The sequence below is a fragment of the Thamnophis sirtalis genome, unplaced genomic scaffold, assembly GCF_051295495.1.
Source record: "Thamnophis sirtalis isolate CommonGarterSnake01/CBP01778 unplaced genomic scaffold, rThaSir2_p1.2 scaffold_7, whole genome shotgun sequence".
Lineage (NCBI taxonomy): Eukaryota > Metazoa > Chordata > Lepidosauria > Squamata > Natricidae > Thamnophis > Thamnophis sirtalis.
Window position 1 is genome coordinate 71,300,477 of NW_028261387.1, and position 26,334 is coordinate 71,326,810.

Below are 26,334 nucleotides of genomic sequence, written 5' to 3' on the forward strand. Positions count from 1 at the left end.
GGATTTGAAGATGATATCAGCCTGATATTGCAGATACCAGTCATTTGGCACTATCACTACTTAGTGAGGAAAAGGTATTCCTGCACTGCCTCCTGAGAAGAGGCTTCCAACCCAGTATTATTACGTCTCTCTTTGCCCACTGCAGGGGAAATAACATGATAATTGTTCCCATAAACTGGGCAGAACTTATACTCCTCATAAAAATTATGGGTGCATCTGCTGTTTTTGCAGTTATCACCATCAAGTCTTTATCCTTTCACCGCCGAGTTTATATTTGAAGGGATTGCGTGCACCCCAAAGTAGCAGCTGCAAAGGAACTAGATCAGGGTGATTGCAAAGAAGGAGAAGGCATCTTTAAAAATGAGATTCAATCCGGAGATGTTCTTGACAATGAGCTACAGTTGTGCATACAATCAGTAGAAGAGGTGGTTTTATTTTCTCCTGCAGGCCATTCTTTCTGTTGACTTGCACCAAAATAAACGTTAGACGGATTCTAGAGATAAAAATACCGTTGAAGTCTGGGAGCTTGTCTTTACTTGTCCAATACAACCTTCAGTGCCATTTGGCAGCAGCTGTTTTAAGCAAGCAAAAAAAAAGGGGGGGGGAAGGAGAGCAATCTCTTCTCCCCTCCCCTCCCCCTCCTGCTTCTCCTGAAGGCAAACTGCATCCCTTGAATACTTGTTATTAGGGAGGCTGTGAAGGGATTGCTCTCCCTGCGGCTGACTCCTGGTCTCATATTCGTTCCTCAGGCCAACCCTATGGCCAGCCATGTCTTGTGTCAGTTACAAAGAGACATAATATTGGGAACAAATTGTCAATTACTGAACGATCAAGCCCTCCATTTGTTTGTTAAACTGGCTCTCAAATAGTCCAATTAATTATAACTGAGCTAATTATTAAGATGCACTGGTAGGCATGGCATCTCCTTTACCAGCTACAGCAAGTAAATCCCCCTTCCCTTTGCAGTACAGTCACTGTTGCAGGACTATATGGGCAAGTGATTTATCTCTGTCAAGCGACTAAAATGATAATGCCAATTAAATCACACAAATAATTGCTGTTGTCTCCCAGTAGAATTCCCCCTTGCATATTCAGGGGGAATGTGAGTGAAGGATGATCAGAGGAGAGTGTCTGATATTAAGGGGAAGGCATTCCTCTACCCCCACCATCCTTTTGATGCTCTCTTTTGCACAAGACGCTGCCTTAAGATCTTCTATAAAGCACCTTTTATGGAACTAGATCGAAGCAGGAATTCCCATTCAATATATTCTTCATCTTTTCATCTTTTCAATCACTATATCTGACAACCTGATGTCTTGAACCAACAAAGGTTACCTAACATCCAATGATGTTTAGTTCATTGGATCTATGTTCCATTCCTTCTCTAAAGTAGTCATTGTAGCTTTTCATAGATTCTCTCATTCCTCACAGATAAGTTACTCTGTGGATGAATAAGAATACAAACTCAGTTGTTTCTATGGAGAGATGAAGTGGAGCAGTGGTGGGTTCCAGTGGGGCCCGGTGTCCACTACATGAACACGCGCAGTGCGCTCATGCGGCCTTACCTCTTGCGACACCTCCGCAACACTCCAGCTGCTAAGTGGAGCGTCACGCAAGCACTGTATGCTCCCTGCGCATGTGCAGAAGTGCCAAAGAGCTCAAATACAGGTAAGGAGCTCCAGAGCACCACCATACCAGGGCGTACCACCTGCAACCCACCACTGAAGTGGAGAGAGGAATAGAGAAGAGGGGAAGGGAGGAATGGGGAGGAAAGGAGGGGAAGAGAGAAAGAAGAGAGGGGACAGAAGAGAGGGAAGCAGAGGTGAGGAAAGAGGAGGAGAGAGAGAAGGAGAGGAAAGAGGAGAGGAAGGGGAAGTAGAGAAGAGAAAGGAGAGGAGGGATGGTAGAAGAAATTAGCGAGGGAAAGAAGGAGATAGGGAGGGGGAGAGAAGGAGAGGAAGTAGGGTTGTTGTAGAATAGGTATAGTATGGTGCATGGAAAGCAGAAGAGCAAATGAGAGTTGTTGTTGGTAAATGGTGACAGGAATTGATATAGTATTGGATAAAATAATAATCATGTTTGTTAAGATGTAATGGTATACTTGTGGATATTTATATAAAAAATTTTAAAAAAAGTTTTTCAAAAAAAACCCTCAGTTGTTTCTATTCCAAGTCCAAAATCTGTCACAAACCAACATGTTGGTCCATGTCACATGTAGGCATTCTTGAATAAATGTTAGTGGAAATCTGTGACTTGAAGATATATCTAAACTTTGTATGGATTGTTATTTACACATTAGAAGTGTGATTGTCTTACTCACATATGGAACATAAGAAGAAATCAGAAGAGTCAGGTCATTGGCCCTCAGTTTAAAATACTACTTCTAATTTTAGTCAACCAGCTGTTTCTGAGAAACCTGGAAGTTGGGCCTGAAGGACACCCATATTGGTTGAGTTACTATGACATCACAGAGCCTATAAGAATAATGGGCATATCCAAAAGCAATGCTCTTCTTGAACTCAATGAGCAGGTGGAAATAGTAAAAAGCACAGCTTCATCTGGTATTCCTGTTGTTTCCTGGATTGGGAGATCCTTCAGACAGATCCTTATGACATAGTGGCTCATGGCTCAACTATTACAATGCACTCTGTACAGGATATCCCTTGGAATGCAATGGTGCAAGCAGTTATGGACACTCTTTATATACCCATGTGACACCTCTGATCCACAAACAGCACTGGTTGACAATTTGTTGGCAAGTACAATTCACATGCAGTTATCATCTATAAAAGCTTAGATGGCAAAGGGTCCGGTTACTTGAGGACCCACCTATCTCCCGTAGGGTCTGGTTGGCTAATATAAGGCTCTGGGTCCCTTCAGTCATCTATCAGGAGCCAGGAATAGTGGAGTGGAGTGGAGTGGAGTGGAGTGGAGTGGAGTGGAGTGGAGTGGAGTGGAGTGGAGTGGAGTGGAGTGGAGTGGAGTGGAGTGGAGTGGAGTGGAGTAGAGTAGAGTAGAGTAGAGTAGAGTAGAGTAGAGTAGTGTAGAGTAGAGTAGAGTAGAATAGAATAGAATAGAATAGAATAGAATAGAATAGAATAGAATAGAATAGAATGACCTTGGAGGTCTTCTAGCCAACATCAACATCAACACCAACACCAACCAACCAATCCCCCCCCGCCAGATAATCAGGCAGGAAACCCTATAGCATTTCAGACAAATGGTTGTCCAATCTCTTCTTTAAAACTTCCAGTGTCTTTCTTTGTTGCAGCACCTGCCCTCTGGAATAAGGTTCCATCTGAGAAGCAGGTAACTCACTCCTTGATGATGCCATTCAGGAGGGACTTCAAGAATTAGCTATTCTCTCAAGCTTTGGGCCAAGGTGGCTCGCCCCCAAAGTTGATAGTGATATTCTGGTTTGCAAGATTCTCCATATTGTTCTTTTATTTCTTTTCTAGTCTGATTCTTCTGGTGCATCATTTTGTTTTTATTGTCTTGGAGTGTTTTTTGTTTGTTTGTTTGTTTGTTTTGAAATTTGTTCTAGAATTGGGTTGTACCAAATTAATTAAAAAAAATTAAATCTTAGCCTGAACCAATCCTATGACCTATATTAAAAGTTAGCCTTTAGTCAGGATTATACAATAAGGAGCAATATAATACATATGTATCTGAGTACATGCAGAATGTTTTACCTTCCCACCTTGCAACACACATGATTCATACAGTATGTGTATATTTACAGTGTACATAAACAGACATACTATAGGATGTCGGCAAAGAGGAGAAAGCTCATATATTTCATAAGTTAATCACTAAAATTGTAGAATAAAATGAATCTATATTTATACTTGCAATACATGATTTTTGTATACATGTTTTCAAGTATACATAATACAGCAAGAATTAACTAAAATTATTCTGAAATAAATTCATGAAATACCTTCAACATCCCACTATTCATATGCAATACAAACTAAAGAAGGAGATATGTCCCCATACCCTGCCCTTTGCCTGCCACATAATATTACTAACACAAGATTTTAGATCTGGACAGACACCATATTAAGAGGACAGAGCAGGCTAATCGAATCTTAGATCTTATTCAATTAAACACTGAGGATGTAGATGTGTAACCTTGTTAATATCATGTTTAGTTGAGGCAGAGGAAAAGAAAATTAAGATATACTTGGTGTTGTTGCTAATTAGAAAAATTGAGACTTTGCATCTGGGTAATCCAGAGCAACATGTGGTGCTAACAGATGTGAATTCATTACACGGCTGCAGCAAAATAGATTGTGCCATAGGAGCAACAAAAGACTCAAAATCAGATTCCTTTAGACATGAATGTAGAACCTTAGTCTCCCTAATTTCCCTTCTAACACCTCATCATAAGAATAGAGAGGCTGAAAAAAGGACATGGGTTTTTTTTTCATTTTAAAGTTTGCACTGTAGTGACCCAAAATTAAATAATAATTAGTTCATCTCTATCCACATTTCTTTTTTGAAACTGCAAAGATTAAAAGCTGTTCTAGAAAATGCAGAAAAAACAGTCTTGATTTGTTGAAACAAATTAGTTCAGTTCAGTTCAGTTCAGTTTATTGTATTTATATGCCGCCCTTTTCCCCCAAAGGGGACTCAGGGCGGCTCACAACTCGAACCGGGGAAGGGGGATACAGACAAAAATTTAAAAAACAAGCATAACAATATATAATTTAAAACTAGCATGATCCATCACTGAACATTTGGAAAAAAAACTCGTGTTTGAGGTGATTGGTTTATATAACATCTGTCCTGCAAAGGTATAATCACTTCAAGACACATATTAGATTTTTGGGAGACCCACAAGATGCTGGTGAGTTATAAAATCTCTTAATTGGTTGCTAGTAGAGAAAGCATTCAAAATGTTGCACAATAATCATATCTAACATCACCAAATCCTAGTTTGTAACCATTACCTTTTAAAACTGGGATAAACAATCTTTGGAGGTGAGCCCAGGTAAGCTGTTTGGGCCTTTTCTGCCTGTATGGTACTGACTTTAGCAATTTGGCATTAAATTAGTCCGTTACAATTTGTTCCAAAAACATGTTCTGTACCTTTCTCCATATTTTTAAGTGGAATACATGACAGAACAGTTGTCCATAACAGTGTTTATACAGTAGATTTAACATCAAAATACAGTATCTATCCACAATAAAAGAAAAGAATAGTTTCAGAGCAAGTTAATGATTGCATACCACAAGGAAAACATGCTTACTAAACAGTGCAGAAAAGTGAGGACCCCCAAATTGTTACATGGAGTATTCAACCTTCTGATGATTCAATGGAACTTTGCTAATCCTTTTGCAAAGACTCACTGTATTGATTTTTGTTGTTGTTGAATTGCCTCAAATAAAATGTCATGAAGATAGGAAGTCAACTGACTACAATATTGAAGCAATATTTGTTTTAAGTGCCTTTCATGCATTGTCTTAAGACACAAACAAGTAAATAATGATGAACAAATGATGTCCTGTATAAGCCAAAGAATGGAAAAGCAATAGTTCAGTAGCAATAACATTGCGATTCTCTGAAATACCAGAATGAGCTGGCAAAATCTGGGCTGCATCAATCTGGAAGACCACAAGATGACAGTAGAGGCATGCAGAAAGCAATAATATTTTATTGCCATCTTGTGGTTCTCTGGAGCTTTGCAGCTCAGCTCTGGCAGTCCTTTAGGCAGGTAATCTAGAGGGTGCTATGTAACATCTGTAGGCACATTGACGCCAATAGATACCATGATGAGGACTATACACAGCTGAATACTAAGTATGTATGTTTGGGTTGGTTTGTGTCAAAGAATACAACTCCAAAGTTAACATGGCAAGATATTTGGACTCTATTGCATCATGGCTGCTTGTATCAAATAGTATAATTGATTCTGAGGAACTTGAAAAACTTACCATCATTTTGGTTGGTCTTATTAGAGAGATTGTCAAATTTAGATTTATTATAGTTTACATTGTTAGATTGCAACCCTTAGCATATTTCATACAAATGTTTACATAATGGAACTTCCATGCAAAAATGACTAGTTAGTATATAGCATGAATATGCTGCAGCATTTTGGTTAAGCCTGTGCAAAAATAGGTAGAATGGCACGATCAACAGAGATCAAGAGAAGGTCAGATAGAAAAGAAGTTGCAATGAAAGCTTCCGCTCAAAAGAAGAAGCTAGAAGGGAAACACAATTTGTTTGTTGTGATGCTTTAGGCTAACCATTATTCACCACCTTCTCCCCATATTACATCTTTCATGATTTGCTTAAGTGATTTTAAATTGGTTTTACAATGGAGTTTAACAGAGACTGCAAAAAAGTGACCCCAAAAATCTATGAAATGAAACAGCCATTGTAAAGCCACTGAAGTCCTCAACAACTGTTTTACAATTGGTCCTGAATCCTATGGACTACCTTCAGTGTAAGAGAGAGGGAAGGAGAGAGGGAAGAAGGAAGGAAGGAAGGAAGGAAGGAAGGAAGGAAGGAAGGAAGGAAGGAAGGAAGGAAGGAAGGAAGGAAGGAAGGAAGGATGGATGGATTCTGGTTGCACATCAGGAATATTAATTAATACTTGTGGATGCACAAAATGGGTTATGTAAAATCTATACTAGTTTATATTTGTCACACAACTGCAATTAAGTTTTTGAAAAACTGCTACTTCCCATAGCAGAAAGGGAGGGAGGGAGGGAGGGAGGGAGAGATACAATTCTTGCATATTTGAACCATGACTACCAATCCCAATTTGATCACAAAACATTGAACAATCATTAGATAACAGCAAAGTGTGTTTTCTAATGTGATATCAGTGGCAATGGTGATGGTAACAATGTAGATGATAAAGCGGTAGATTTATATATTTAGTTTAAGGCAACTACTTTACAAATTTACTCCTTCAGGATCCAATAAAGCAAAACTTAATCAAAGGCTTTGCTGAACCTAGAACAGTAGCAATCTTTCTTCTTTGAGCCACTGTATGCATTAACCCTGGCAGCTGCCAGAGTATGTTGCAGAAAAGGGGATGGGGGAACGGGGGGAGGGATCTCCGCATTTAATTTGAATTGGGAATGCTGCTTGAAATCAAGCACTTCATGCATTAAAAATCTCCAGAGGTCAGGTAATAATTAGAAGCAAGAGATATCAATTACATTCTTGGTTTCCAAGACTTCACTGCAGAATAATGAGGGAAGAAGAGGGGAATTAAGAATTGTGAAAACTTTTTTTACTCTTCCTTAAAATCTTGACAAGTTTTAAAAAGCACCATCATTCACTTTCTTAACTTTTTGAAAAGATTCTCAGATATTGTGAAATATTTCAGATCTTTTCCCTGTTACAGAAGGATTCTCTTCTCTGCAATAGCTTTTATGTATACATTTTATACTCACAACCCTAAAATAGTGATGTTCTGATGAACCCCAAAGGTCCCCAGAGGTTTCACTTCCACAGAAGTTTCATTTCATTTACTGCTCCTGTCGTTGCTCGTCTTGTGACTGGTTAGAACAGGGTATACAGCCATGAAGTCTGTCTTCTCTACCTCACTCCTTTTTGAAATCTTAAATTAAGTTCTATGCTGCCTCTTCTTTTATTATGCATATTTCTCTGTGTAATTTGTTTCAATTACACATTTTCCTCTTGCCTGCATTCTGTGAATCATTTAGCACTAGCACTTAGATTTATATACCACTTCATAGTGCTTTACAGCCCTATCTAAGTGGTTTACAGAGTCAGCATATGGCCCCCAACAATCTGGGTCCTCATTTTACCAACTTGGAAGGATGGAAGGCTGAGTCAACCTTGAGCCTGGTGAGATTTGAACTGTCAAATTGCAGGCAGCCGGCAGGCAGCAGAATTAATTAGCCTGCAGTACTGCACTCTAACCACTGCGCCACCAGGGCTCTTTACTTAGTTTCTTATATGCTGTGTATATATTTTATGTTACATATTCTTACATAGGTTGTCACAGGTACAGGGAACCTGTATTCCCTGTATTTATTTTCCAAAAAAACCCATTATTTATAATCAGTACAAAACCTACTGGAGCTGGAAATAAACCACGCGGCTCTCTCAAGACAGAAGTGCAAATTTTCAGTCCCCGGGACTCTTGCAGCCCTTGTAATTCTTGAATATAGTCCCAGAATCTTTCAAAGTTGGTGTCATTTTTTTTAATTTGATAAATTAAATGTAAATGAGATTAACTTCTATTTGGTTTCATCCACTGCTTTTTGAGGAACACGATAGATATACAATTTCAAAGTCAGTTATCACGTTTTCCTTCACTCAGGGGGAAAAAATTGTACATTTTCACCCTGTGGGAGATGAAGTGGTGGCAGCAGTTGTTTCTGGTTGGCATTGCCACAATCTAGTGGAGTTGCCATTACTGCTATCACACCACAAAATCAAATGTTCAGAACCTTTTGAGCAGGAACAAGTGGTCTGATGCATTGGAGTCAGCCCATTTATACTACAAAGACTTTTTTTCCCACAGGGATTGAAAGCAGGATTAAAACGTTATTAAGGATAGGTCCCACACAGAAGTGGTATTCACTTACCTTCTCTACCACTTTGCAAATGTGAGCACACACCCTCAGCCTTCCGTGCATGTACTTTTGGTGAAAAAAAGGGCCTAAATGGGATGCCATAGAGCTACGGCAAGTGGGTGGAGCCACCTACAATTTCCCTATCAGTTCGGGCATACTGGTCCAAACTGGTAGAACAGGGGTGAAATTCTCCCAGTTCGTACCAGTTCTCCAGAACCGGTAGCGACGATAGGCCATGGTTCTCCGAACCAGGAGTAAAAATCTCTGGTGGCCCCACCCTGGCTGTTTGCCTGCTTGCCCGATCCGCCCGATCACCCACTCGCTCACTGGTTCACTTTCCCTTTGCCACATGGCTTACCTCCTCATTTCGAGGACCCCTGCTGGATCAGAAGGCTCGATCACAAGCCTCTCCTAGAACTTCTAAGAAGCCTAGCCGACAGCCTCCCACTCAAAAAGGTAAACATTGCCGGTTGGAGCCTAGCATGGTTTCCCCCAAACTTGGGTCCTCGGGCTTCCCTGCCTGGCCTGGCTAACTACCAACTTTCCCTCCACCCCACCCCACCAGCTTGCTTAGCTTCGCTCTTCGGACCAAATCCCGAGTTGCCTTGCTGTTCCCTGCTCAGTTGCTTTTGAAAACCCCAGCTTTCCTATCTGCAATCCATTTCATTGGCTAGTAACTGACTCTGTCTGTCTGCCTTGTCCCTTCAATTGGGTAAGTAAGTGGGGTTTTGGGTTTTTTTTACTTAAAAAAAATTGCTTGGGGGGAGTTAGGAATTTTTCTAAAAGAAATAATAGCTACAGTGTTTCCCCAAAAATACGACCTGTCCTGAAACTAAGGCCTATTTTTCATGTGGGCAAAAATATAAGCCCCCACTGAAAATAAGCCCCCTGGACAACCCCCCTCCGGCCAGGCAGAGCACCGCTCACTGACCTAGTGGTATCCTGAAGGTGCCAAGCTGCGGGAGCCGGGGGGAAAGGGGCTCAAAGAAGTGACTTGACTTGGCCACACCCACCTGGTCACATGACCACCAAGCCTACCAAGCCACGCCCACATAACCAGTGGGGGGAAATTTTAGATTTCATCACTGAGGTAGAATACCATCTCTGGTCCCACAGTAGGACAAGGAAATCAAGGTTACCTGCAGATACTGCATTTCTGAGGAAACACAGTTCTTTTCATGGTGCTGAACCTATGGTGGCAAATAAGGGAGATCTTCCTGCAACTTGTCTGGAGAGAAAGAAGCAACGATAATAATACAATAATTAATACAATAATAAATACAATAATACAATAATACAATAATACAATAATACAATAATACAATAATACAATAATACAATAATACAATAATACAATAATACAATAATACAATAATACAATAATACAATAATACAATAATACAATAATACAATAATACAATAATACAATAATACAATAATACAATAATACAATAATACAATAATACAATAATACAATAATACAATAATACAATAATACAATAATACAATAATACAATAATACAATAATACAATAATACAATAATACAATAATACAATAATACAATAGCAGAGTTGGAAGGGACCTTGGAGGTCTTCTAGTCCAACCCCCTGCCTAGGCAGGAAACCCTATATCATTTCAGACAATTGGTTATCCAACATCTTCTTAAAGACTTCCAGTGTTGGGGCATTCACAACTTCTGGAGGCAAACAATAAACAAAGGAAATTAGAAGAGAAAGAAACCAGTGCCAGCATTTGATAATTAAAGAGTTGCATAATTTAGTTTTATGCATACATTCCATTAAGGAAGGAAGCAGAAGGTGATAATACCTTCTCTCTAAGAAGCAGCCTTTAGTATTTTGAAGGGCTAATAAGTATTCCAGTATTTGAGGGGCTACCACAAAGAAGAAAGGGTCAACTTATTTTCCAAAGCACCAGAAGGCCAGACCAGAAACAATGGATTGAAACTAATCAAGGAGAGAAACAACCTGGAATTAAGGAGAAACTTCCTAACAGGTGGCAGGCAAAGGGCAGGACAATTAACTAGTGGAACAGAAGTTGCCTTCAGAAGTTGTGGGTCCTTCATTAGCAAATCACTAACCCCTCTTTTAATAAGTCAGGAGATAAAGCTTTTTAATTTTTCCTTTTCACTATTAGGAATCTGTTTTTTTAAAAAAAAATATTGGGACTCTCCTCCTGGAGGTTTTTAAGAAAAGACTGGACAGCCATATGTCTGAAATAGTATAAGGTCTGCTGCTGGACCAGGGGGTTGGACTGGAAGACCTCCAAGTCCTTTCCAGCTCTACTCTGATTGAAATGATGGCATTAAAAAGAAAGACAGAATGTTTTATATTATGGGATTGGTGTCATCATATTGGAAGCAGAGGTTCACACCAGTTCGGGCAAACTGGTAATGGAAATTGGGACTGGGTTGCCAAACCAGTAGGGACGGTAGGCTGGCCACACACCCAAACTGGTTCCCCAGTCGCCCATGCCATTGACTGCATGTTTTTAGTCATTTTATAATGTTCTGCACATGCACAGAACAATCTACAGGCAACTTCACATGCGCAAGCAATGCGCGGTGGGCACCTGTGCAAGCGAAGGGAGCAGCGAGCACGAAGCGAACCAGCAGTAATGCAGGCAGGAACACACCCCTGACTGGAAGTAATTATATTAACATATTCTGCTTTGGTCAGACTCTACTTGTGAATTATGTTGATTTCAGGGTATAATATTCAAAATGACTTTAGCGTAATGGGAATTAAACAAACAAATAAATAAGAGCAAAGGTGAAGATCAAAATATTGGAAACTAAGTCATATCAGAAAAGATTCAGAGAATTGGATCTGTTTAGCTTTCAGAAGCCATGGGTCCATCCATCAGATCCATCCATCAGACAGGTCTTCATGTTGATTCCTGCACTGAGCAAAGTTTGAGATTTATGGGCTAAATAAACACTAAAATGATGCAACAAAGAAACTTTCTCACAAATGATGTTCATGTATGTGTGTGAATACAGAGAGAGAGAGAGGAGGGGAGAGGGAGGGAGGGAGAGAAAGAGAGACTCAGGCAATTAGCCCAAGTGATCTTGTTAAAATCTATTAATAAACCACCTTTAGCCACCCACCACCCATCTCCAATGCCACCTGTTCAGCTCAAGAAGCCAGGCTGGTTCTGGTGGAGTGAGAACATCAGTGAAAAATTAACTGCTGGAAATTAACTTCAAGCATCCAAGTGATTAAACCATTGTGCTGTGATAGTATACAATCCTCCCTTTCTTCAGCAATTAAAGCTCTATTGATCTGATAATGTGAGAAAAAGAACTGGCACAGTAACACACATTTAGGCTGCTGTAATGAAGAGTGATCGTCTATTGTTCCGGGCTGCACAACATTCAGCCGAGGGATTGATTACCAAGATATTCCCTCCACACAATTTCCTCTTGCATCTTTCACTTTTCCCCTAAACCCCTCCACTATCAGGTACAACTCTTGCTCGTAATTTTTATCAGAATATTTTGCTTAAAAGAACGGTGACAGCAAACATCCTGAGATGGGATAACTAAATTTATAATGTTTTGGATTGTGGCAGATATCCAGATCTAATAAATATGACAAGAGGAGGAAGCTTTAATTCATTGATGTTACATTTCTATTTCACTTTTTTTTTAGGAACTCAAGGAGCTTAAAACAACTTTCTGCAAAGTGATTTTTAGTTACTATGGTTGGTCACACAGAAAGCCAGATATTCAGATTCAGTCTGGCACTGACTCTCAAGGACCTGGGATAGGCAGATGTTGGTGTTTATCATCATAGGATATACCGTATTTTTGGAGTATAAGATACACTTCTTCCCCCCTAAAAGAGGGTAAAAAATTGGGTGTGCCTTATACACCAAATGTAGTCCCGCTCAACCAACAGCCCCCACTCACTGGCCTCTGCACGTTGAGTTTTAGACCTGTTCCAGGCTGCAGGGATTGCCATATTCTGCACATATTCTACACAGCTGCAATACAATAACCCAAATACCCCTTCTTAGCCTTGCATTTTTGGGGCTCTGGGCTTTGTGTTCTCAGCCTCCGAGTGCTCTGTTTCAGACCCGTTCAAGGCTGTGGGGATCACCAGAGCACATCGCTGCCAATTGCTGCCTCTGCGCATCACGTTTTCAGCCTCCTCGTGCTCTGTGTGTCGAGTTTTCAGGCGGTGTTCGGCAGCTATGTGCTTTGGTGATCCTCACAGCCTTGAACAGGTCTGAAATGGAGTGTTTGGAGGCTTAAAACGCGAGACACAGAGGCCAAAAAGGTAGCCCAGAACTACTGCTGCTTTGTCGGAATGGTTCTGCATCGCCCCTGCTGCACTCACCGGAGCGCACTGCAAAGTTCAGCTGCATTTTTGATGCTGTTTTTGAGCAAATTCACAACCAGAGAACCTGTTGCTAAAGTTCACCTCTGGGAACAGCTGATTGGGAGTATTCCAGGAGGCCCAGCCACCCGCTAATCAGCTGTTCATGCTGAATCAGGCTAATGTGATGAAGCTGACCAGGCTGTTTGCTAAGGACACTAATCAGATGAATATCAATTGATGCTGGTAGGCAGAGGCAGACTTTTTTTTTCTTATTTTCTTTCCCAAAAACTAATGTGCGTCTTATACTCTGGAGCATCTTATACTCCGAAAAATACAGTAAGCTGTTTTAAATAAAGTTGCCTTTAGCTATTGACTGACGGTGAGTTTGCCAGTGCTGATGGTGTACAAGCGGTATTATCTGTTCACAACAATTTGAAATCAGCTGTCATTTTTTTAGCTAGTGTTAGCCTTCATATATAGTGAGTTTTTTCCAAGAATTTAAGATTTTGTAAAGTATCGGTGTAGTATATGTGCAAATCAAAGCAGGGTGGCCTTTTGCAATGAACAGATGGAAATTTTGTCAATGTGCAGATTTTCTACTTCCCATTCAGAATTTTTGGTATGGCAGAAAACATACCAAATACCCCTGGGAGCACAACAGTCACTTTATGCCATAATCTTTCAATTTCAATTTTCAGACCCTGATACATAGTGATCTTCTCCAATTCAATTATTCATATGTTTAATAGATGTTATTTTTGACCTTGCAAGCACCTTAATCACACTGTTTATTATGAGTATTAGGTCTTTCTTGAAAATTACTTTCAATGCTGGCAGTCTTTGTCTTTCTACTGGTAATTCTGCAAATGCTACAATCTTTTTCTGATCACATACTTAGTACATGCAAGAAGACCATACAAACAGATTATAAACCATAATATAACACACATGTCAAAACGATTGATTGGAACATCTATAAAAACTATCAGGTGCCGGTAATAATAGTGGGAACACAGGAACGTATCATTATAAAAGTAGTAAAAAAATGAGCAAGTCAAAACATTATGGGGTTTTCTAATACAAATTGATTTAGCTCATAACACCCCAGATGTAACTATGGTGGAAAAGGTGAATAATTGACGTGGCAATACCAAGATGTGGTAGAATTGGAAGATCATCAAGTATCAAGATCTGAAAATCATAGCTGAAATATTATGGCATGAACTATCTGTGATTATCTCAATAGTTATCCACATCCTGGGTACCATACCAAAAAATTTGGATAGCACTTAGAAAATCTGCTCATTGACAACAAATTCATTGGTTTATTGTAAAAGGTCACACTGATCGAATCTGCACATATTCTACACAGCTGCAATAACCCAAGTCTTAGGAAGAACTCTGTTCCTATGAATCTCAACACCACCACATAACTGACCTCTGTGATATCAATTCTTGTGTATATAAAGTAACAATATGACAGAATGGGAGTTTCCTCTCAGTTGCCATGATTTTGTGTGCAAGTGAGTGATAAAAGAAAAATTACAGCTATTTTAAAGTCTCAAATTAACAGGGGAATTCTGTTGCTAAAAGGCAATTCTCTCTTTTAATTGCTTTACCGACCTTATATAAGTTATGACACATATATACATTAAAATATGTAATTTTAATATAGAAGCCATGTTGAAAAATATGCACTGGAACAAACAAGAAAGTATGTAGCCTGAGCAAAATCTTGTCTAATGCCCATAAATGTAGTCTGCATTTCACAAAAATGAATAGCCTTGCTTATCTTTTTGGGGTTCTTTTTTGACAATTTTGAAATTCCCTTTTGGAAATGATTTGTTTTAAAACCCTAACCATAAACCTAATCCTTGTGGAAAGGCCATGCTAATCTTCTCTGTATCATTCCAATTCTAGCATTTCATATCAGCATTCAGAAGCTACAACAGGTGCAGAACGTGGCAGTGTAGGCAATTCTTGGGGGTCCCAGGGTGGCCCATGTTACACTGCTGTTCAGTGAGCTGCATTAGCTGCTGGTTTGCTTCTGGGTGCAATTCAAGGTATTGGCTATTACTCTTAAAACCCTTCATGGCATGAGTCTATCTGAAGTTATCTGAAGAACTGTGTCACCCCAATGGGACACAGTTGGCAGAAGGGGTATGGTGCCAAACAATGAATTCTGGGTGGGTTGGGTCCAGGAGAAGAGTCTATTCCATTGAGGTGAGATCTACAGCCATCCTACTGACCTTCTATAAGGGCCTGAAGACCTGACTCTGCCAGTTGGCCTGGGATTCCAACATGAATGGACCATTCTGAAGGTGGCTATTGGATTAAGGGGGGAAACTACCTCCCCCATGTGTTTTGGTGCTCCCCTGCTTCCTATCTTTTAAATGTACTGGTTGTTGTTGTTATTTATCATTTTATCATTTTAATGTCTACCAGCTTTAGTATTTGTAAGTCAACCAGAGTCACCTCTAGATGTAATGGGCAAGACATTAACCAAACAAACAAACAAATAGGCAAGCAAAAGGCTTCAAAGCCCAGACATCAAATTGGTTAAACTGCTTTAGCTTTGGGGTAAAGTTTTCAGGATGTCAGACTTGGAGGCCATCTTTAAATTTGGCTCTTCAGGGCTGCCACACTCAGTGGATGGGCAAGCCATGGGAAATGGGAGGGGGGTGGATGGAGACAGTGTGGGATGTATAACCATAACAACATTTTTCCTTGGGAGTCAAGGGCATTGAACCTGCATCTGGAGAGGCGTGACTGGGAGTCAACTACAATTGGGACGGTGACCTAGTTGGACCATGTGATGCCCATGTGGATGCAGGAGAAGGAACTTTGACTTTACTTTGAGTGGGGAAAACCTGGGTGCTTTCAGATTCGCGTTTTCCCAGATGTGCCAATATAACATCTCTAATAAACTTAAGCTTTGAGGAAAGTGCCTGCCTCGGAGTTTTGATTCTGTTGGGGTGTTACTTGGAACCCTGACACAGGAGTTATATTGCCCAAACTTGCTTGGATAGTATACTGGTCAATTAAATAATATATTTCAAAATACTCCAGTAATAGTACTTGGAAACATCCCTGTATTATACAACAATATTAATCCATTTCCTTTCTATCAAGTCACTGAGGCAAAATTTAAATCAGGGATTACCAAGGCTGCAAACCTCTTAGAAAGATGTACTGTAACTTATTGCATTGTGACTCTGCAGGTGTTTTTCCCCATTATGTGCTTTAGATTGAGTTCATCCAATTATTTTGTTTTTAAGACTATGGTTTCAATCTACTTTGGGGAGATTTTCTCTACAAAGCAGGAGATGTATAATCAAATAAAACATAAATATGTTTTCTAGGGAGAAAACTTCATTGAGCCAAACAGGATTTTGTTCTGTATTAATATATAGCATGCACAACTGCTCTTCTAGCTTGTAGTTAATTTACTTGATAAGGCTAAAATTAGAACCTCAGTAGGTCTACACTCCCTGCCCATTCTTGTATCCATGTTCTTGACCCAGTCTAAGTAACAAAATGCGTTAAGCATGATCTGATGTGCCACATCATTGCCCTCTTGCCTTGTCCTTAGGTACATACATATGGTGAGCTGCATTCCTCTCTTGTTAACCCCATTAAGCTTGGGTCTGTGCCAGTCATGGAAGAACTAATGCATATGCACACCTGTCTGACCATAATGACCTGCCATTATCATTTTCCACCCCCTCTCTTTGATCGATGGCTATTATATGCATAATGACCCTTAGGTTTTCTTTTCCCCCTTTTTGTTAGGATTTGCTAAAGCAACCTGCAAATTAATTTAATATCCTCTTTTGGTTGGTAGCTGTAGAACTAGGGCTTGAGGCTGATGATGCGTAAACCATTTGTGGCATGTATTTAATCTCCGGACAATGGATAGAGATGTTAGTGCATGCTACACTAAGTTCTATTTACGCTGGCTATTAAGTGCAGTCAAGCTGAAGGCAATTGGAGCACATTACAGAGCCTAATGGGAGAGGAAGCTAAACAACAGAACATTAAAGACTGAAAATGAATTAAGAGGGAGGCATGATAGAGAAAGCAGACAAGTAAAGGGGTTTGTCCATCAATAACTCTTATTGACAGGACGGATATTCATATACTCCCAGTCTCCCCAACTAATTTTGATATTGGGTATCACTCAGATGGATCAGTTGGGATTACAATTAAAATCAGATGCAAAAACAGATCAACTGCAGTTTAATGCCAAAAGGTAGGATAGGTTGTTTTCAAGTTGTTTAGTTTGCTTACGACAGCACTGAAATTCACTCAGTCACCTGTAGGAAGTTAAAACCCACCCCTCCCTCTCCTAGAAAAATGAAATATCCTGGGAAATATTGAAAAGGCAGAATATTACATTTCCATGGATAAGAAATGGAGAAACATGTTTTTAGGCAGGAAACAGACTCACTCTTAATAGCCATCACCTTTGTCAATGGGCCATTAAAAGGCCTGAGCCAGTCTATTCTACCTAACAAAGATCTCTCCCCTTCAGCTCCAGTGTGATGGGATTAAGGCATGATAGTATTAGCCCTTTACCCATCTCACTACAGGGCACCTGGGAAGAAGCAATGCTCAACCAAACTTGGACTCAAAACACAGCCTACAGAGCTGCCCCTGCATGGCCCATGGGAATCTAACAACCAATCAGAATATAAGCTCAGGTTCAAAACCAGGGACTTTCAGCATCTCTCTCTTTTTTCTTCTTCACCCAACATCTGGAAGCATGTGATCCCCCTTTTCTCTTCAGGAGCTCAAGACATGTGGTCCTGTTCATCATTAAACCATATTTTCAAGCAGCCTCCATGTTTCCAGTGCCTTTTTGGAAACACTTGGAACTGAACCCAGAAGGATATTTCTTCCAGCACACCTTCCAGGGTCTGATGCAAATGACAGACACTTGAGAGGAAATGAAAAAAAATTCTGAGTTCAATGTTGATTTGTGGATTTCATGGGTACACAAAACTCACGGACCTTCTGTATAAAATTCAGTCCCCCCCTTATTTGACCTTTCTTCATTTGGGAGGGGAGGGAAATGTGGTTTTTATGGTGTGATTATTAAATAGCTGAGAATCAAAAGATCCTGATTGCTCTATTGCAAATCATCCAGTGGTTTATTTTCAGATTAATCTTTTCTCCACTCCCGTTTTATAGCCAAGGATACATCCTGTATTTTCTCTCCCTGGGACTTCTCTGAATGTGTACCTGGAGTTGGAAAACAGAAAAATAGAAATATGATCCAAAGTAGAAATCAATATATCCATGAGGCTATATTGCAATTTTGGAAAGAAACCTTAGAATTATATTTGGTCCTGCTCATTGCAGGATCCATACAGCATCCCTGATAGACAACAATCCAGCTTCTGTTTGAAGAGATCCAGTGAAGTTGAACTCAGCACTTCATAAGCATCTTATGTAAGTTGATATCCTCTCAATTGCCTCTTCTGAAAGCTAAACAAACCCAGTTCCATCAACTGTTCTTCATATAGCTTCATTACCTTCACTATCTTGGTAGCCATTCTCTGGACTCCAAATGGAGTCTGACTAAAGCAGAATATAATGGAATAATTATGGTCTGGACTCTCTGCTCCTGTTAAAATACTCAGATTTTTACAGCTCTATCACACAATTACATCAACTTTAATTTGTCATCTATAAACACGTCACAGATTTCTGCCCAATGAATTGTATATTCCATTTTTTTTCCTTACCCAGATGCAGAAATTTATCCCTTTAATTTCCAGGCTATTCATTTCAATCCACTGTTCAAACCCATCTACATGTTTCTCATCCTCTTTCTCTCCTCTAAAATCTTATCCATTTCATTCAGTTTTGTGACATCTGCAGACCTGAGAAACATTCAGTCAACTCCCTCATCCATGTCATTGATAAAAATATTGGACAGCGTAGAGCCAGATGTCATATCCCTGGATATTTCCATCCGAGCTTTACTAAAATAAGCCCAGCTGGGAACAATCAGTATGAGAAACAGAGCTTGAACAACTGTTTCTGAATTTTCAGCATGACAGGACAGTTTATCGTCCCATTGCTGAATTCCTTTGCAGCAATGTATTAAATTGTCCCTATTAGGTGTGAAAGCAATGGTGTAACTCCTATTATTCTCAAGATGCAGCAAATGTTCAGTGTGAATTAATCAAGACAGAGCCAGAAATGATTTTCTACTTTCTTTGTTAAGTTTGGTGAGGAAAATAAAATGTTTTCATTTTGTTTTGGAGGAGGGGGAGTAAAATTTTCACAGAGGTTCATGGAAGTTCTCAAATACTTTTTAGGTGCAAAAGTGTACATGTATGAGAGTGTTGTGCTGTAAAATAATTTTCCAGCAGCCTCCTCAGCTCCCCAAAAATAAACCTTTGTGAGGAAACTCTTCCTGTGAACCTTTTCAGATTTGGAAAGCTGCAGAGAGATGTATCAGGAAAAAAATGTGTCAGGAGATGTGAAAGCACCTTCCATCTCCTTGCAACACCTTGCAACAAGAAAGCTAAAAAATGCTGCTAAAGGAAATTCTAAATTTTGTTTTAAGAAAATCTATGAATCAAACTAGTGGTTTGACTTGTCTTTTTTCAGAATATATTTTTTCCCAAATCTCCAGTGTGGTCTACAGGTCTGTGACTCCTCCAGTTAATCTTCCATCAAAGTATTATTCAGGGCCAGCTCTGCTTAGCTTTTTCCTGATTGACCAAGGTTCATTTAGTTCTGCCACCTTGAAAATAGAACTGAAAATCACACTATTTTCCATAAGAAAAAAGCTTTCAGGTGTATCTGATGGGTTTTAGTACAATATTAGAAAGGTCTTGCCTTTTAATAAATGGTTGGATTTACCTGACTGCAGCTTGAACAACTGAGATGAAAACACATATTGTAGCATATATAATCCTTGGTTTTCCATCCTAAATTTCCTATTTTGTCTTAGAAAAGAAAAAAAATTGCTCAATTTACTATATCTAGGTTTTGTAAAAGTGCATTATCATTATTATGCTGTGTTTTATTTTATTTTATTTTTTTAAAAAGCCTAGTAAAGTCCTGTTATAACTCAAGAGCTGCTTTAATTGGCAAAGTCTACTTATAGGACAAATAACTAGGAGCCCCTTGGGATTTTTGTAGTCAAACACAAACCTTTAAAAAGAGAGAGAGAGAAAATCTAGTGTTTGCTTTTCAAAACATTCAGCAATAAAACATTTTCCCTAGAGTTTTGCAAACTGTTCTGTAGCACAAATCTACTTGCGTAAAACTAAGATTAGCCATGTAGAGTAATTCTTCTTCATGAAGGTCCTTCTCTGCTTCAATTCACATATTTCTTCATTTTTATGAAACAGAACAGCATTTAGACTTTATATACCGCATCATAGTGCTTAACAGCCCTCTCTACGTGGTTTTCAGAGTATTACTGCAAGGAAGTCGGAAACACATTTTAAAAAACAGTAATTTATCCTAAAATAAGTTTGTCATAATTTAAAAACAAAAACAATATTGAAAACTCTGTTTCTTTCCCACTTGGAAACCCAACCTTGAACCAACAGAAGCTTGCATGTATGTTCTTTCAGTTCTATAGCCTTCTTGTTAATGGAGCTAAGGTCCACTTTTTCTTTTCCATACATATATCTGTGATCTGTGTTTCTCCCTTAACATCTTGACAGGAAACACAGCAATTTCTGACAGAGCCAATATTAGAAATGTGCTTTTTAATCAGTTTATTGTAGAAATCAGTGGTGGGTTGCCAATTTTTTTACTACTGGTTCAGGTGCACACGTGCGATGCTTCTGCGCATGCACAAAAGCATCTGGGCAGGTGCGCAAAGACTCAGGCCGCTGCTACTACAGGTTCACCTAATCTGGGCCGAACTGGGAGCAACCCACCTCTGATAGAAATGTAGTTATTGCAAATGAATAGACAAATTTGTTCATTGTTTCAATGTTGTATTTTTGTAGCCTTTGTGTCCTTTGTGTCCTTCTGTTTGTTTTCCAAATTTGTTTTCCAAAATAAAATAAAATAAAATAAAACATTTGTGCAAAAATGTGTTTGATGGTCATTCATTGTAGAGGACACAGGAAAGTCCTGAAGGGGAAGGGGAGGACACAAGGCGAAGAGCTGCTGCCAAGGCAAAGGACCAATAAGTGGGCCTCAAGCTTACAACAGGAAAATATCTTGAGAAAACTTCTCAGGCAAGCCACTCCCTCATTCATATGAAGATAAAACGAAGGAGGGGAAAACACATTCAGACTTGCAAGTCCTGTTACTATAGCTGTTACAATAAAAGTAGTTCTGGCCCATACAGCATTTTTGGTCTGGTCTACCTTATTGGGTTTATATCAGCCTGGCTGGATAATTCTGGGAGTTGAAGTCCACAAGTCTTAAAGTTCCCAAGTTTGGACACCCCTGGTTTATATGCACCTATCTATTGGTGCATATTTTTGCTGGTCATTATCATGGTTGATCACATAGTCAGCCAGATGTTTAGGAATGGATTTGGCATTTTTGTTAACCTATCAAGTCCTTCTCAAGGACCTGGGATTATTCTCACACACACACACACACACACACACACACACACACACACACACACATATGTACGTACGTACGTACGTACGTACATACATACATACATACATACATACATACATACATACATACATACATACATATATATATATATATATATATATATATATATATATATATATATATCTGTATTGCAAATTCTGAAAACAAAATGGAAAATGATAGTTGAACACTGATATTAAGATTTATTTCATGGCCCAGTTTAGCAAATAAAAAAAAATCTGTTTGAACTTGCATTTAATCAAAGGTTACTTGCTTTGACTAAGAACCCAGTCAGAGAAAGATAACTGTCTTCTAAGAGGGAGAATATATGGCGGTGAAAGTTGGACCATAAGAAAAGCTAAGTGCCAATGAATTGAGGCGTTTGAACTATGCTGCTGGAGAAAACTCCTGTGAGTCCCTTGGACTGCAAGGCGATCAAACCTATCAGTCCTAGAGGAGATCAACCCTGACTCCACGTTAGAAGGCCAGATCCTGGAGATGAAACTCAAAATACTTTGGCCACCTAATGAGAAGGAAGGACTCATTGGAGAAGACCCTAATGCTGGGAAAGATTGAGAGCAAAAGAAAAACAGATAATGAGGTGGCTGGATGGAAGCAGCAGGCATGAGCTTAAATGGACTCCAGAGGATGGTAGGTCTGGAGCAATGGTGGGTTGCAGGTGGTACGCCCTTGTATGGCATACTGGTGCCTGCCAGGAGCACTGGGTACCATTGTGGTATGGTGCTCCGGAGGGCATACACCCCCTCCCAAAGGCATCGCGGAGTGTCGCAGGAGGTAAGGACCCAAGCGTAAACTATTCTAGGTTCAGTGGGTTTCATCTGATAGTCAAGGTTCTTTTAATTACAACTCATCTGTGTTAGGATTGCCAAGATTCTCTAAATAGGAGCACCCAATTAACCATCCCCTGTGGTTGGTAGACCTCTAACTCATGTCTTGCCTCATTCTCTCTTTTTCCCCATCCTAGGGAACCATTCATAAAAAAATGTCCAGTTCAGTTGAAAATGGCCACAGATTGCACCGAAGCAACCTTTTTAAAGTGGTTATTCAAACTTTGATCTAATTCAGAGCATATTCCTAGTAACTATTGAAAGAAGCTACATTTCTGTTCACAAATTATTTCAGGAATTATGAATTCATGAACATAATAGCAACAATGTTTGCCTTTACTTCATTTCTAAGTTACCATTTCTTTTTAACTTTAATGTCGAAGTTCAAAATTCTTCACTCTAAGAATGGATTTTCTTAGCTACAAGGTCTGCCCTTATTTTCAAAAGTCATCCAGGTGAAATTTAGCATAGTGCTTGTTTTTAATCTATAAAGGCCTAGATATAGTATCTTAAACTCTAAAATCCTGAAAAATTATAGATAGTCCTTGATTTATACTGTAGTGGAATCTGCCCATTACAGTCATAAATTGTGACGATTGTAAAGCAGGTTATTACATGACTGGCCTAATTTTATTTCGTTTTTTGTGGCTGTCATAAAGCAAATCACCATGGTCATGAGGAACACCACAGTCGTTAAGTGAACCAATGTTTACCATGAGGTATTTTTGCTGAAAATTGTCATAACAACATCATAAATCTCAGTCACATGACTATGGAATGCTGCAAAGAGCCATAATTGCAGTGACATGACCATGGGGGAGGCAGCTGTTGGGACTTCGGAACCAGGTCATAAGTACTTTTTCAGAGGGTCAGACCAGAGTGGTATTCAGCCAATTCTATCTGGTTCGGGCGAACTGATAGGGGCATCTGCAGGAGCCTCTGCCCACCCGCCCCAATGTAATGTGCAAGCACTACGCATGCGCAGAAGGGGGTGCACATGCACAGACAAGGCACGTGTGCTCAAATTTGTAAACCACTAGGGAAGGTAAGTGAATCCCACCCATGGATCAGACATAACTTCAAACAATCGCTAAACATCCAGTCATAAGGTGAGGACTAACTACATAACCTCTTACTTGCCCCATCACAGTCATCTATCCTCTTAATACTTCAAACTATATCCTCAACTTATATCTAACAGTAAGGATCTGTTGGTGGAAGAGTCCTGAACAGCTGCTACATAATTATTAAAACTCTACCTTTTTGATGAGTAAGACAGATGGTCATTTCCTAGGAAATGTCTACTTCACGTTTAATAGTGTTTAATAGCGATTACTAGAGGTTAATGTATATATTTTAAACACTGAGGTCTTATGAAAACTGTGAGAACATCCAGAATAACCAGCACTTGGTAAACCCGTTATACAGCAGCAAACTTGCTGTTTAGCTAACAAGAAAGGAAGGAGAAATTAAATGTAGCCCTGTCTACTCACCTCAAGAATATCTGTACTGTATTCCTCTGTCATCTTCCCCCCCCCCCCTTCAGGACTATTGCACTTAGTACATAGCTAGCAATGGCCATTTTAGTTCCTTGTCCAGAAAGAAACAGATGGGAGAAAGCTTGTTTTCAAAGTCATATATCATTTGGCTGTACTGGAATGTATAATTTATGCTATCTACTCCACCCTGGTCGTTTTTGTTAATCTACAGTGCACAGAATTTGTAGCCAGCATGATCTTTGGCCAGAGTTGCTCAGCATCCTGGGAACAGAATTTCAGGGGATTCTGTTAAAAAAAAAAAGGCTGCCTTAATACAGTCCTTCAGCATCAGGTAGATGATATTATAATGTCAGTGAAATGGCCTTTTTGTACATTTTTCTCGGTGAAGACTGTGAAGTCATCTTTGCTTGTGAATTTCCATAACTTGATACCAATACAGTTTTCTGAAAAGCTTTTTTTATTTCCCCTCATAGGACTGAAACTGTACATGATTGCAGCCTTATTGGAACAAAACGAACAGCCCAACTCATAGTTTTCATTGGCATTGAGATACTTGTATACAATCACACTATGCAAAATAGCAGAAGCCTGAATTCATAATTGGACGTTCCAAAATGTAATTATGAAAGATGAAATGCTCCTTTCAATGAGAAGGCCGTAAACAGAATAATTAATTTTGTGTTTGCTTGAACAATTCTGTATTATGGACCTTACACTGGAACTGAAATTAATTAAGTGCACCAGGATTTATGGAGGAGGTGAAGAGCAGGAAGGGGGGGAGGAATTAATCTGAAGTAAAAGATAGATGACTTTGTGAGTGTAATGATGCGTTAGTCTGGGGTATTCTTTAACAAATTTAGCAGGCATGTTCTGGGTACAAACAGCATGCACTGACAGAATTATCTCAACTAATGCAGCTGCTGGACTTGGAGCAAATTGAGATTGCAGATGAATACTTCAGATATTAAAGTGATTAACTCCATGTGCTGGCAACCATAGTTTTATTTCTTTCTTTTCTTTTCTTTTTAGGAAATCATCTCCAGATATCACTGTATTTTTTTAAATCATACTAGAACTGAAAAGATCCCCAACAAAAGGAAGCACCAAAAATAATGATTTTGTTAAGTTATATAATTTACTGATTTCTAAATGTGGAATTGCAGTTTCCAGCCAGCACAATCCCTAATTACTAAATGAGAAGACAGGATGTGTGAATCCATCTTAATTGGAGAGTACCACATTTTTAAGGGGATGTGCTAAATTAACAACATTAACTATCTTGGATTTAGATTTAACCATGCTTATATTACATCCGAATGGGATGTGGTGGCTCAGTGTCTAAGATGCTCAGCTTGTCAGTCAGAAAGGTCAGCAGTTCAGCAGTTCGAATTCCTAGTGCCATGTAACAGAGTGAGCTCCCGTTACTTGTCCCAGCTTCTGCCAACTTAGCAGTTCGAAAGCATGTAAAAAATGCAATTAGAAAAATAGGAACCACCTTTGGTGGGGAGGTAACAGCGTTCCATTCGCCTTCGGCATTTAGTCATGCCGGTCACATGACCACGGAGACAGTGCTGGCTTTTCGACTTTGAAACGGAGAGGAGCACCATCCCCTAGAGTCGGGAACTAACACATATGTGCAAGGGGAACCTTTACTTTTATATTACATCCATTGAAATCAACACATGCCATGAAGTCTCTCTTCATTTACACAATTTATTTATTACGGTATTAGGAGCAAGTGAAGCACCAGACATTTTGCTACCTGGGGAGGGAGAGGAAAGAATATCACCCTTTTCTCGTGTGATTTCTGAAAAAAAGATCCAAGGAATACTTTCGGGCAAGATCTTACCTGAATGCTCCATTATATCTGAAGCAACAAAGTTCTTTGAAAGTGCTGAGCCATTTGGAAATACCAACTTTGTCCTCCAGCACCCCAATATTGTCCCACTCTTAGTCTGTCCTGAGGCAGCTGTCTTTATTTTGACTCATGGTAGGACCATCCTTATTTAGAAGCAGACAGGTTTTTCAGGTCTAAGCATGTTTAGTCAAAAATAAAAACAGAAGCCCTTCTCATGCAAAAAAGGGTGAGGGGGAAAGTATGAGTTTGGGACTCATGCAGAATCGTTCTCATCATGATGTAATTTGTGATTATATCTGCATTATCCAATGAGGCAGTCTTTAAGCCTGGCATTATTATGCCTGAATGGGTGTACTTTTCCAGGATCTGAGACCAGGATATCTCCCAGTCCTGCGAACTGAAATTCTTTTGGCTATACAGTAAATCCTGGTAGCTGCACGTATTATTTTGTGTGAACAAAACCCTAAATAAATTGCTAAACCATCCCCTAGGTTTTCAAGAAAAGCTGCATTTTGCAGTTGTTGATTTATCATTATTTCAGCGGAATGCATTTTGAAAGGTGTTTCCATGGAGCTTTCACTTCATTTGGCTTGTGGTATTCTTCTACAAAATCATCCCA

At 39.4% G+C, this 26,334-nt stretch overlaps 1 non-coding gene across 1 annotated transcript; it reads right to left on the reverse strand.

The window, feature by feature from the left end:
• Positions 1-14,748: 14,748 nt before the first annotated feature.
• On the reverse strand, positions 14,749-14,855 carry LOC148044715 (U6 spliceosomal RNA). Its single transcript, XR_015697424.1, has one exon. It is a non-coding gene; the product is annotated as a U6 spliceosomal RNA (small nuclear RNA).
• Positions 14,856-26,334: the final 11,479 nt, after the last annotated feature.